The sequence below is a fragment of the Myotis brandtii genome, unplaced genomic scaffold (genome assembly GCF_000412655.1).
Source record: "Myotis brandtii unplaced genomic scaffold, ASM41265v1 scaffold868, whole genome shotgun sequence".
Lineage (NCBI taxonomy): Eukaryota > Metazoa > Chordata > Mammalia > Chiroptera > Vespertilionidae > Myotis > Myotis brandtii.
In genome coordinates, this window is record NW_005371540.1 from 844,546 (window position 1) to 858,187 (window position 13,642).

Genomic DNA, 13,642 nt, shown 5'->3' on the forward strand with positions numbered 1-13,642 from the left:
GGCTGGGAAATGTAGTCTTCCTATGTGTCCAGGGAAAGGATGTGAGATGGAGGGCATCTTGGTAATTTCTGCCATTTTTAGTTTTCAAAAAAAAAAATCTACATCTACATCTACAAACTAAAATTAGAGAATGCAATATAATGTAAAATAAAAAAGTCTTAAAGATTATTTCAAAAAATCATGCTTTCACATAGCTACTCCATAGATAATTGTTGGACTTGGGGTTATTGGAAAGGATGAATAGGTTCTTCGTAAAAAGCAATCAGGTATTTATTGTAGGCCTGTCATGGACATGCTGGGCCTTCCTTCTGTCTCTCCACCCTCAGACCCACCCTTTACCTGGCCTCAGTCCCCGGTTGCTGCCCAGCCTGGCTTATATAAACAGACTCCCTTGTACTCAGGCTTCCGGTTGAATTTAGTGGATGGGGAACCCCAGCAGAGTGGAGAGGTGAGGAAGGAGAAGAGGCGGTCAGGGCATTTATTTCCCAGTTCCTATCAGCTTGCCTTGAGCTGCCTAAGTCACCTGTTTTGTGCAGCGCTCATCTGCCTTCCAGGTTCTGCTCATCCTTCCTCTCAGCCCTGCGGGCCCAGACCAGGCATCCTGCATGCCTCTGTCAGCCGCCCCTTCACACGCCAGCTTTCTCAGATGATCCTGATTTGAGTGCACTGCTCCCCTGGTGGCCCTAACTAACCTAAGGGACATGGGACACTGGTGGGGACATTAAGAACTGTTTCCTCTGAAATAAGATATGTCTGCCCTCAGAAGACTCACCGATACGTGGATACACAAGCCTAAGCCTGGGGAGTGCATCCTAACGCAGCAGAGGCTTAGAGAAGGTCTTCGCGGGCGGGGCACGCAGGTCCAGGCATCCAGCAGAGTGGCTGTGGGGTTGGAGGTGTAAAACAGGTCAAACATTGGCATCCAGCAGAGTGGCTGTGGGGTTGGAGGTGTAAAATAACCCGTGGTCATTGGAGGGAAAGAGCTTAGCGGATCCCATAGGCTGGCCCTGTGGCTGCCTTTGTGGCCTTTGAAGTGGTGAAAATAAGATTATCATTAGGAATTATACTGACCGTTGGATGTCAAGCACCCGGCAGCCTTAACACGCCAAGGAATCAGAGTACCTTTGTTTATGGAGTTGAGCAATCAAACTTGGGGGGTGAAATGGTGCCCCAGCAGCCCCTGCTGGCTGTGTACCACCGTGATCAGACTGGCCACACTCACCTGCCAGTGCTCACGGGCGCAGGTCCTGGATGTCCGTCCTAGAGCATGTGCCCTGACATTTGGGGCTGCTCACCTTTCCGCAGGTGAGATCAAGTGCCTATCAGAGATCTCTCTAGCACTATGATTCTGGTGCTGGGTTTGGGGAGTCCTCGTTGGATCACCTGCCCAAAGTGGACACAGAAGGGCCTGGCCATGGTGCCCAGACTCTTGTCCATTACACGAAGAGTGGGAACACATAAAAAGGTTGGATGGGCCAAAAGCTTCTACAGGATACCTGCTTAGATATTTTTAAGCTTAGAACCACCATTGCCAATGGCACACAGCACGTCAACCTTATTCTCTATTCCGTGTTTACTCTGAGACTTTTCCCAGAGGAAAGATATTTATATCCAAAGCAAATGGTGGCAGGCATCACAGTATAGGGTTGTAAAGAGAGTTGGGCTTCTTTGCAAAATATATCCTTAATTTGATCTCAGATAGTTCACCAATGAATGAGTGAAGATCCTGAGCGGGGACCTGGGTCTGGACTCTAGACCAGTGGCCGGCAAACTGCGGCTCGCGAGCCACATGCGGCTCTTTGGCCCCTTGAGTGTGGCCATGAAGTTTCAATTGCACTGTACGTGCGCGCCCACACATGGTATTTTGTGGAAGAGCCACACTCAGGGGGCCGCAGTTTGCCGACCACTGCTCTAGAGGATGTGAGACTGACAAAGACTTGAACAGCCACCCACCTCCAGCTTCCTGGTCTGTTTGCACCTGCAAGACATTGAGTCAGGCTCGATCCTTTCACAGAATATACTGAGGATGAGCAGACAGGCCCAGAGAATTCAATGACCAGCAGAACTTTGGCTAAATCCATCTTTTTGGACTTACCTTCATTCATTTAAAAAAAAAATTAAAAGGTGTCTAACCACTATGATTTACACCTGAAACTAATAAAAAATAATGTTGAATGTAAACTGTAATTGAAAAAATAAAATTTAAGGAAACATAAACTGACAATTAGCCCCCCCCCCCAAAATTAAAATGAACAGTTTAATTTCATATATAATAGATGTAGAAAAAGGTAAGCTCTGAAAATAATGTTTATGGAATGGAAAATGTAACTTTGTACAGGTTGAAAAGAGTCCACGGCTTGATATTTTTGTAGCTATTTCTCTTTTGGAATCAGTCAAAGGCCAAGAGATGATTTTTAGATCTAAGTTCAGAACTTCCTGATTTTAATGTCTTGTGTCAGTTTTAATTTTCTGATTTAATTAGTTTCCTAATTAGAAGGGTTAAGTTAATTAACCTCATTATTTACTATATATTTAATGATTTCTCTTCTATGGGGAGTTAGTTAATTTTCAATAATTGAAAAGCTTATGACGAGGGATATTGCCAGGTTGTTCACGTATCGCTTTCTGACCAGATCCCGGAACAGGACTGAGTGAAGGGAATTTCAGGTGAAAAGTCAGATACACGCACACAAAAGGCTATTTCCCACTTGTTTAAAACATGGGATGTGAAAACTTGGGTTGGGATTTAATAATTTTTATCAAATTAGAACTCAATGGATATGTCCTTAATTAATTAATTTATTTATTTTGTTAATCCTCACCTGAGGATATTTTTTCCATTGATTTTTAGAGAGTGTAAAAAGATGGGAGGGAGGGAGGGAGAGAGGGGGGGCGGAGAGAGAGGGAGAGAGAGAGAGAGAAACATCAATGTGAGAGAGACACATTGATTGGTTGCCTCCTGCACGCACCTCGACCAGGACAGGGGATCAAACCTGCCCTTGACTAGGAATTGAACCCCAGATCCTTCGTCAGGTGGCTGACACTCTACCACTGAGCACAAGGTTAAAAGATACCCTATAACTGAAGATATCCAAATCTGAAGAAAAACTGAATGTTTTATTGAGCAATTTACACCTAGTGATAATTTCAGAAAGTTTCCTTTCATTATAACTATTTAGTATTTTTCAATGCTTCACGGTTAGTCTATTGTCTCTAACTAAGATAGTCTGGTAGGGCTACTTATTATAAAATGCTGTGGGGGAGCCGTGGCAGACAGAAAGGTTGAAGACCTTCAGGGAAAAGCTATGTATGAAGACACAATAACCACCCATAATCCTCATAGGTAGAGTCTGTCTATGATAAATTCCTATCAAAAAATGTGTAGGCTGAGAGGGGACTGGGTGAAAAGGTGAAGGGATTGAGAAGGACAGAGTGGCCGTTACAGGATGGTGCCAGGGATGGAAAGTCCAGCGCAGGGAACAGAGTCAATGCTGTTGAAATAACTGTGGGTGGTGCCAGGCGGGGACTAGGGTTATCGGGGGATCGCTTTGTAAGTTGTATAAATGTCTAACTGCTATGCAATTCCCCTGAAAATAATCAAAATAATATTGAATGCCAACTGTGACTGAAAAATAGAAAATAAAAGAATTACCCACATACACAGTAGAAAGCAATGTACTGGCTGAAACTGAGGCCGGAGAAGCTGGGCCCTCATCAGGCCCCTTTGGGAAGTGTTGGCCCTGTTCAGTCTACAGCAGGCAAAGTAGCCCTAGTTCCACAGGACCCAGAAGCCTCATACAAGCCCGACAATGCTTTCTGCCCTCGCCCCAAAGTTCCGGAAGCTTCTCCCTGCCTGCAGAAGCGGGTTCAATCCCATCAGCCACCTGTGAGCTCCATGACCTCCTGCTACTCTGCCACACACCCCACCCCAGGCTCATCCTGCCACGGCCCTTCACCCATGCTCTTCCCACCAAACCGGCCACTTGGCTTTCCTCACACACGTCCAGACGTCCTCACCTCCACGGCTCTGCGCAGCTGGCGGTCTCGCCCCCTGAACGCCCCTCTCACGTAGCGGCCTGCCCAGGTCTGTTCTCCTCGGCCTCTGCCCAAGCTCTGACGCCCATTTCATGAAACATCTCCAGCACCGTGAGCGAGAATTCCTGTGGTCTATTCTGTTTATGGTTATAAACAATTTATATGGCCTGGCTCAAGGATGACTGAGCCCCCCAAGTGAGAGTGTCCATCTCAAACCAACATCACGGCTGGTGTGAGGCACCTGGGAACCCTTTCCAGGCACAGAGAACAGTCAGGGCTGGAGGGAACCTGAAATGTGGCCGCTTGACTTCAGGCCAGTGTTTATATTTAAATACCAGAAAGCCGCCCTCCCGGGGTGGCTCGGTCGATGGAGCTACTCCCTCCCAGCACCAAGGGGTCGCCCATCCGATTCCTGGTCAGAGCACATGTCCAGATTTCGGGCTCAGTCCCCAGTAGGGGGCGTGCAGGATGCAGGCGATCTATGTTTCTCCCTTCCTCCCTCTCTAAAAATCAAAACATATCCTACGGTGAGGATTTTAAAAAAGACAACAACAACAAAAAACGTACCTCTTCTCACGAAGTTGCTGCTTTGTGACTGTTGCGTTTCATTTCACAAATGGGAAAGCAGGTTGGCAGACGTTAAGTCAGGGGCAGTAAACTTATTCTGTGAAGGGCCAGAGAGAGAGTATTTCTGGCAGCGTGGCATACAGGGCTCTGACTTCTGAAGGGCTGCTGCAGCCTCAACAGAGCCCTGCTGGTGTGCACACCGCCCAGTGGGACTTCATTTACACAAAAGGCCCTGGTTTGCTGGCTCGGGGCCTCCAGGGTCACAGGTTCAGGCTGGAAGAAACCAAGACTAAGCCAACAGGTGTTAACTAGCCCGGCCTCGGACCCCAGGGGCACTCCTCCTCTTTCCCAGTGATAACTCTGATCCCGTGAGGCCGTCTGAGTGCTTGACCGGCAGGAAGACGGGGATTAGGGCTAATTAATTAGTCCAGACTTTGAAATCCAGAGAGAACACGGCCTCATATTAAGTGCAAACAACCATCCTAAGTAACATGTTTGTGGCACTTTCATTAAAATTTCCGGCCAATCTTGGAAAGTGGGTATCTCCTGGCTGCCAACATTTTCATCTCGTGTAATTAGGAAGCATCCCCAAATAATCATTCTGCAGTTTGTGATACGCAGGGGGCTGGCGCCAGCTGCCGAGTCTTGGTGGAGCTGTCTAATTTGAGGCGTATTAGCACGGCACAGGTGAAAATGAATAGTTTTAGCACAATTCGGCCTTGGTCTATCAAATATAAATGCCTATTGTGTAGTGATCTTCATGGAAAAAAAGATTAGCCCCATTCTAAAACAACTGAGACAAGCCAGTGTCTATTGAGATAAATATAGTGAGTTTAGGAACATATTCAAAAAATATTAATAAAAACCTTTTCTATTACAAATAAAAGACAGACATTTCAACATGCAGTAACCTTTCCTGTGAACATTTGTTCACAGCAGAAAATGGTTGCAAAATTAGGTCTGTGGTTCCTTAAGTAAGTGCAAATACCTCTCTCTCTCTCTCTTTTTGTCTTCTACACGACTAAGAATTTTGAACTTGAACTTTAGAACAAATTTAGGGACTGTGAACCTAAAAGGGTGTCACTCAATTCTGAAGACACATTTTTTTAAGATTACTAAAATATAATTTTTTAAAAATCCCTACCCAAGGATATGTTTTTATTGACGAGAGAGAGATATCGATTGATAATCTCCCATATGCGCCCTGACCAGGGATCAAAGCCACAACCTTTTGGTGTATGAGGATGACACTCCCCCAACGGAGCCACCTGGCCAGGGCCTAATACTCTTATTTTCTGAGTAGGGTTCACAAGTCATTCTTTCCTCAGTTATAAATCAGTTCTTTTTTTTTTTTTAACTTAAAAACACTGCCCCTTAGAAAGACAAAGATGGGTGATAATAGTATCTGTGTTGGAAATATGGAAGCCACCGGGTGAACCAATAGGACATCGCAGGAAAGAAGCCATGGCACGCTTTCATTGGGTGGCCCTGACTTCCTGCTACTTCAATTGCAATATCAGAAAAACTCTTCGGGGTGAATGGGAGGGTAATGGTGTTTGTCTGGCTTCGGGGTCACTCACACGCTCACGTGGAATAAACAGCCTGCTCCGGACTGCGGAGAGAAAGGAAAGAAGACCTTGAAAAGCAAAAAACAAGCTCCGTGAACACAAACGATGTATTTTTATAGCACTTTGCCCGGGCAGCCAGCTTAGTGATGACATGATGTAATAGAGTTCCAGGTAATCCTAATACACTTCTAAGGGGGAGAATTTGCAGCAGCCATGAGAACTTTCATAGAAGCATAAAAACATCAGAGGAATACATGGGTTGTGTTGAGCTCCACATTCCATTTCTACAGAAAATGGTCAGCATCTCAGGGAATATGTGTATAGTAGCATCATCCAAACAGAACTTTAATATGCTACTTAGGCTCCATAATTTATGTATTTCATTTCATTTCTCTACACTGTGTCCACTGAATCCGAGGGAAAAGCTTCTTTGTGCCTTCCTCGGCGGTAGCATTTGCATATTCATCAGAAATGAGCACACTTGAAAAATCAACCCATCGATTCTGCCCACTCCCCTCAGTATGCTGTTCCAGGCGGTCCTTTCTCAGAATCCATCTTAGGGACGGTCGCTTACATCCTGAACCAAATATTTTCAGATATAAAATTATTAATTCCAGCCTTCTTACTGCTAAAAGAAGACCCAAAACTGCAAATAAAAATGAGAGACTTTGTCAGGATCCTTTTTTTTTTCATCATTTAATACATTTTTATTGATTTTAGAGAGGGAGAAATATGGATCTGCTGCCCCCTACACTCCCCATACTGGGTATCAAGCCTGAAACCTGGGCCTGTGAATTGAACTAGTGAACCCTCAGTATATGGGACGATGCTCAACCAACTGAGCTACACTGGCCAGGGCTGTCAGGATCTTGAGCTGATCTATGTCAAGAATCTTCTTTTCTCCCTTTGTCCATACTTTCTTCCCAATTTCCCCCCTGGCTCTCTCTCTCCCGCCTTGCTTAACTCAGTATTATTCCTTAGTGCTAAGGTAGGAGACGTGAAGAAGTTGGAGTTGGTCAAGTACAACAAGCTCGAGGAAGGTTTAACTCAGGAGAATTTGATGTTGGATACATGACTGTTTCACCTTGCATCCTGCCATCATAATCTGGTTCATAATAATTAAACATTTCATTAAGATATTCATTTTTTGCAAAGATATTCGTTTTTATTGGCAAAAACATTCTTACGTATCTGCACTGCCACTTCCATGCTCCCTGGGGGCCTCTGTCCTTGCATCGCCCTCCCGGCCTGCTGCTCTCCGATTCCGTAGCCGACCTGTGCCTTCTCTTCTCACAAGCCTACATTCTATCTGGAACGTAGGGATCCTTAGCAGTGCCAAGCCCTGTGACAGAAGCCAGTGGAAGCCACGACGACCTGTGCCCGGCCAAGGTGCTTGCTAAGGGCACAGCGCCAGGGCTGGATCGCAGGAGGAAGTGGTTCTGAAGCCCAGCTACGACCACGTGACCAGCTGCAGAACAGAGACTGTGGTAATTGCGAGTATTTCTTCCTTCCTTTGACATGAATGTATTTATGTGTCAACCGACATTTTGCGTAGTTGGACCTATGTCAGCATCTAGTTTCCAGATCAAAGGTGAGATGTGACTCACTTAGAACAGGAATCATCTACAGTTGAACGAAGGGCCTTTGTATCCACTGAGGGAGAGGTTGAGCATGTTTTCAGTGGCCGTTTAGACGGTGGAAGCACAGTTTGCTGCTGTTCTTGTTTGGAAGTTTAAGAAGGTTGAGAGCAGCGTCTACAGATGCTAAATTGGCAAAGGGTGGGCCTTGGTGGAATTGTCTTGATTTAGCTAAGTAGGAACTACATTTCCCAGAATTCTCTTCCCTGCATCCTTGGGGTTAGCATAAGCCACAGGGGGCATTTACTCAAGGTTTGGAAAGCATTTTCTTTTTATGTCCCAAAGGCTGGTGCAGGGCCGTGACAGGGGCGGTGGCTGGGTCCCCCTACAGCCTCTCTACCTCCTGGGCCAGGGTGCGTTTAGGTCCTGCAGCGTGTTCTGGAGGCCACCCCCTCAGGGAGGGACTGGTGCGTGTCCCAGCCTGTCCCTGCCTCCCCACTCCCCTCTCCTCTTCCCCTCTGACTCCCAGCCCGACCATAAACCTCAGCTCCCGAACAGAGTTGGGCTCAGCCACTCCAATGCACTCTCACATGTCTTTGGTTCCTCTGCTTCCCTGGTGAGACCTAGCATCAGGGTCTGCAGTGCACAAATTCACCTGTGTGTGCACACTGGTCCCAGCGGAGAAGCTGGCCTCTGCTCCCGCGGCTCCATCCCATCCCGTCTGCGTGAACCCCGGGGGCCTCTCCGCGCTTTCTCTCTCCCGTGTGGATGCCACCTCTTTATTAGAGCCTCCAAAAGCCTTGAGCATTCCCACCGGATCAAGTCCCAACCGGCCCCGGCCTGGCTCCCCCGTGACCACAGGAGCAGCTCCCCATGGGGACGGGGATGGCGTGTGAGTCAGAAAAGGCTGCACGTCACGATTTCGAATGTGGCTGCAGAGAAACCAGCCTCCAAATGCAGGACTGGAGATGCAGCGTGGACTGCAAGGACAGCTGTCGGCAGGAGAGGAAAATTACCGGGGTAGCGGGTGCCACCAGCATCCAAGCCACTGGGATAGACAGACGGCCGCTTCTCCCACTCGGCACCCCGCTTCCAAGGCTCCAAGTCCCTGGAGGGGCCAGTGCCTGTTCTCTCACCATCCCTGGGGGTAAGAGAGGCTCTGCGTCTCCCGGTGGCCCCAGTGTAGGCCGCATCTCAGTTTCTTATCCCTTAACAAGTACCGACATGAGGTGCCAATGACCTGGGTAATGGAGGCTTTCTCTTAGGAAGGGAAATTAGCATCCCTTCTGAACCTTTCCCTACGGATATAGGCACGCAGAACAGAATCAGGAAGGTCTCCGTCCCCTTCTATTTCAAAAATGTAGTTACACAATTAGTTCCCACTTACAGCATGGCGTGCCTCCATGTCAATGTGGATGTATCTAACTTAAAAAACATTTTATGCCCTGGCCAATGTGGCTCAGTGGGTTGAGTGTCATCTCATGAGCCAAGAGGTCACAGGTTAGATTCCCAGTCAGGGCACATGCCTGGTTTGCAGACTCGATCCCCAGTAGAGGGCATGCAGGAGGCAGCCAAAGATGCTTCTCTCTCACTCGCTCCCTCTCCCTTCCTCTGTCTCTAAAAAATCAATAAAAACATATTTTTTAAAAAATAAATAAAATAACTTTTATGTATTCCATATCATGGCTCTAATTTGTGGAACCATAACCTGTGTGCCCACCTGTAAGGACAGGTCTAGTTTTCGCCACCACAAACAATACTGCAATGAACAGCTTTGTCCTACAATTAAGAACTGAGGCTTTTATTCCTGTCAGATTGAATCCTGAGCCTCAGAGGAGAATTGCTGAATCACGGAACATGTACCCTGTTCATTCTAATAGACCCGCTAGATTAGTTCCTCCCAAATTATTTCCTATTTCCACCAGCGTCTTTCACTACTTCGGCCACGAATAAGAAGCTCCGCTCACCACGCTCTCACCAGCTTTGAAGGCTCTGCTATTTTTCACCCACTGAGTTAGAAAATGAAGACAGAGAGGGACCTGGGCTGCTCCCCCGGCCACCGCGGCACAGCGCGAGGGGGGCCTGTGCAGGCTGCTGTCCCCGCCACTCAGCCATTCTGTCCTCACTGTTCTGTTCAGTGGGATGCTCCCTGCGGATGTTGAAAGTGATTTTTTTAAAGGTATTTTATGCCTATTCCCTTTGGTTCATCCACACACCACCCTCACAGCCCTCCTTCTTCCCGATACTCCTCCCTCCAGGGCTGCCTGCAGCGTTGATGTGGTCCTGCTTTGGGCCACATATGAGGTGACCCCGAGGGCCGCCCGAGGGGCCCTGATGCAGCAGCAGCAGCTGTCCTGTGCCTGGGCCAGCCCACCCCCCCGACCCCACTGGCCCCCGGGACCGCTCCCAGCTTGTCTTGCACCCTTTCAGCTTGGAGCCGAGGGTCAGGTGGTCTCACGGGTGATGGGGCCGGGTGGTCTCATGGTGATGGGGCCAGGTGGTCTGGGCAACCTGCTTGTGGAGCTTCCTGGACCCGGCTCTGCTGCGACCACTGCCATTCGCCTCTGTCCCCTGGAGCCCATCTCATGGGGGGCGGGGGGTGCGGGCGGCCTCAAGGACCCAGGTGGAGGCGGCTCATCTCATTCCATCGTCACCTGAGTCTCAGGCTCAGGTGCTCGGCCTCCACTGCGGCCTGGGCACACCACCAGCGGCTTTGCCAATGGCGCGGTGTTTTCTGTGCAGGTGGCCTAACTTTGAGCCAGAACCTAGGAGTCCATACTGTGACTCTCTTACCGGTGTTCACCCTCAGACCTACACGGAGGCTCTTCCCAGCACAGGAGCACCCAGCTCCAGGAGGTTGGCCACGTCTCCAGGACTTGTAGAGTCCTTTCCTGCTCTCGTCCCAAACAACGCTGGCAGCCTTGCCGTGCCCACCGGGTACATGGACTATGGAGCTTGTGACCACCGAGCACGATGCGTCCCCTGTAGTGGAGGGAAGTCCCCGGTGCAGAGGTTTTTCTCCCACGTTGTACGGGGTGTCCTGCAATGCCCCAGACGTGGGGCCCGAACATCTTCGCTGCTACTGCATGTGCCTGAACCTCCCGGGGGCTTATTCCCCATCCTTTCGAGCACACGCATTTCGCCAAGGACCCTCACAGGTTTGCTCACCCAGTTCCATGAACGCGCCATAGTGTGATGTTCCCATGAATGCCTGCAGCAGCAGGTTTTGAACATTTTGGTCTCAGGACTCCTTTATATTCCTCAAAATTATTATTACAAAGAGGTTTTGTTTACATGGGTTTTCTCTATGCAAATTTACTGGAATATTAATTTTAATGGAAAATTTCAAAACATATTTGTGTATTCATGCATTAAAAATAAAAAATCAGCCCTGCCTGGTGTGGTTGAGTGGTTAGAGCGTCAGCCTGTACAATGAATGGGTGTGAGTTGCTATTCCCGGTCCAGGGCATGTATATAGGTTGTGGGTTTGCCCCCAGCCCCCAGTCTGGGTGCTTGTGGGAAGCAACCAATCAATGTGTCTCTCTCACATCAATGTTTCTCTCTCTCTCTCTCTCCCCTCCCTCCCTCCCACTCTCTCTGAAAAACAATGGAGAAAATAGCCTCAGGTGAGGAATAACCAAAAACAAACAAACAAATAAACCCATTACATGTTTACATAAGTGACAGTTTTATGATAAACAACCATTTAAAAAAATGTTTGAATGGCATTGTTTAATATCATTGCAAATCTCTTCCATACAGTGGAACCTCATGACTATCTCTGCATCCATCTGTGATATTTTGGTTTAAGTTTATGAGGAAAATCCAGCTGCACAGAAACTGAGAGCTGACAAGTAGAGGAGTGTTGCTTTTAAAAAATTATACATATATATATTTCAGAGAGGAAGGAAGAGGGAGAGAGAGAGAGATAGAAACATGAGTGATGAGAGAGAATCATTGATCGGCTGCCTCCTGCATGCCTCCCACTGGGGATCGAGCCACAACCCGGGCATGTGCCCTGACCAGGAATCAAACCTTGACCTCCTGGTTCATAGGCCAATGCTCAATCCTGAGCCATGCCGGCTGGGCTAGAGGAGCATTTCAATCATCTTTTCGAATCATTACAGATGTGTTGCTGGGATGCCTCCTGCTGCCTCCCACTGGGGATCGAGCCACAACCCGGGCATGTGCCCTGACCAGGAATCAAACCTTGACCTCCTGGTTCATAGGCCAATGCTCAATCCTGAGCCATGCCGGCTGGGCTAGAGGAGCATTTCAATCATCTTTTCGAATCATTACAGATGTGTTGCTGGGATGGTATTTCAAAGCATAATAAGTGGTCGTTTCTTCAGGGTGTGCCGCAGTGTGGGATCTGAACTCAGCACTTTCTGTGCTCTGTTCTGCTACAATCCATTGGTCTATTTTGCCCTTTGAAGTGGGTCTCTTATGCTCTGTGATTCTGCAGCGTCACGCTCTAGTCATTGGGATGATAGTGGATCACTGAATCATCCAGACCTTCCCGATCTGAACACGTCATTAAACAGGATTTTAAAATCACATTTGTTAATATCGCCATCAATAGCAGGTCTAAGCACCGGGAAGCTGTCAATGTCACAGTGGCAGAGAGACATTTTCCAAAATCCTGATTTTCACTTAGGCCTCCGATGTTATTTGGGGTCACCAGTCCTGTCGATTTCTTTAAAGTGAAGCCTCACTTCGTTTATTTGAGGAAATTCGTGCCAGATAGCTAAGCCTGAATCATCATAGTTTATCTGCCGGGAGTTCTTTCAAGTAAAAATGGTGTTTCATAAAAAAGCTGTTAGTTTGACTCACTTCATTTTAATGTAATCATCTCTTTAAAGACCCAATTTCCAAACCAGCCACATTCTGAAGTATGGAGGTTAGGACATGAATGTTGAGGGAGAATTTACCACCAATTCAGCCCAGAGGTGGCAAACCAAGAAACTGTCTCTCAAAGTTGGCATTTTGGAGCACTTTATGGCAGGCGGGAGTGCTGTGCTGCTTGCATTTTTTAAGCTAAAATGATGGCCCTGCTTTAAGATGAAACGCTCTGATGTTTCCTCTGTGTCTGTATGAGATAAACAGAATTTCTGCAGAGACTTCAGTTCCCCGGCACACACGCCAGTGCACGCCTTCCTTGTGAGCGCATCCTCCTTAGTTCTTAACTTCATGACACTCCAGGTTTCACAAAGCATCCTCAGGTATGCCCGCAGGCCCCTGGGAGACCGCTGCTCACCTGACTACCACAAGCGGCTGCACCACGCGGTGCCGATGGTCTGTATGGAGAGACACCATCGCCAAGGCCTGCCTGCCAGAGAGGCAGCTCTCCACTCCCCGGGGCGGAAAAAAAAGACAGGAACCCCAGCAGAATTGCTCAGAGCGTGTTTTTTTTCCAAAGAGAGGGTTCTAGTTAGAACTCATTCCAGTTGTCTCTGTGATCCCCAGAAGGCAAAGTGCTGGAAATGAGCATGGTTCTTCCCTGGGGCTGGAACCACACAAGAGCACTGCACACAGGCAGCCACCATCGCCGCGTTTAAGGGACATTTGGAGAAGCATCACTGCAAAGCGTCTTGTATCTAATGAACATGTTCATCAACATTTCCTAGTAGCACCCTCGCTCTGGGCCCAGTGCGCGAGTCCCTCTCCGTGTACTCTCTTTACACTATTAGAAACCGAATCTTGTAACAAGACATGTGTCTCCTGCCCTAGCCCGTTTGGCTCAGTGGATAGAAGGGTCCCCGGTTCAAATCTGGTCAAGGGCACATGTCCAGGTTGTGGATCCCCAGTAGGGGGCCTGCAGGAGGCAGCCGATCAGTGATTCTCTCTCATTATTGACGTTTCTATCTCCCTCTCCCTTCCTTTCTGAAATGAATA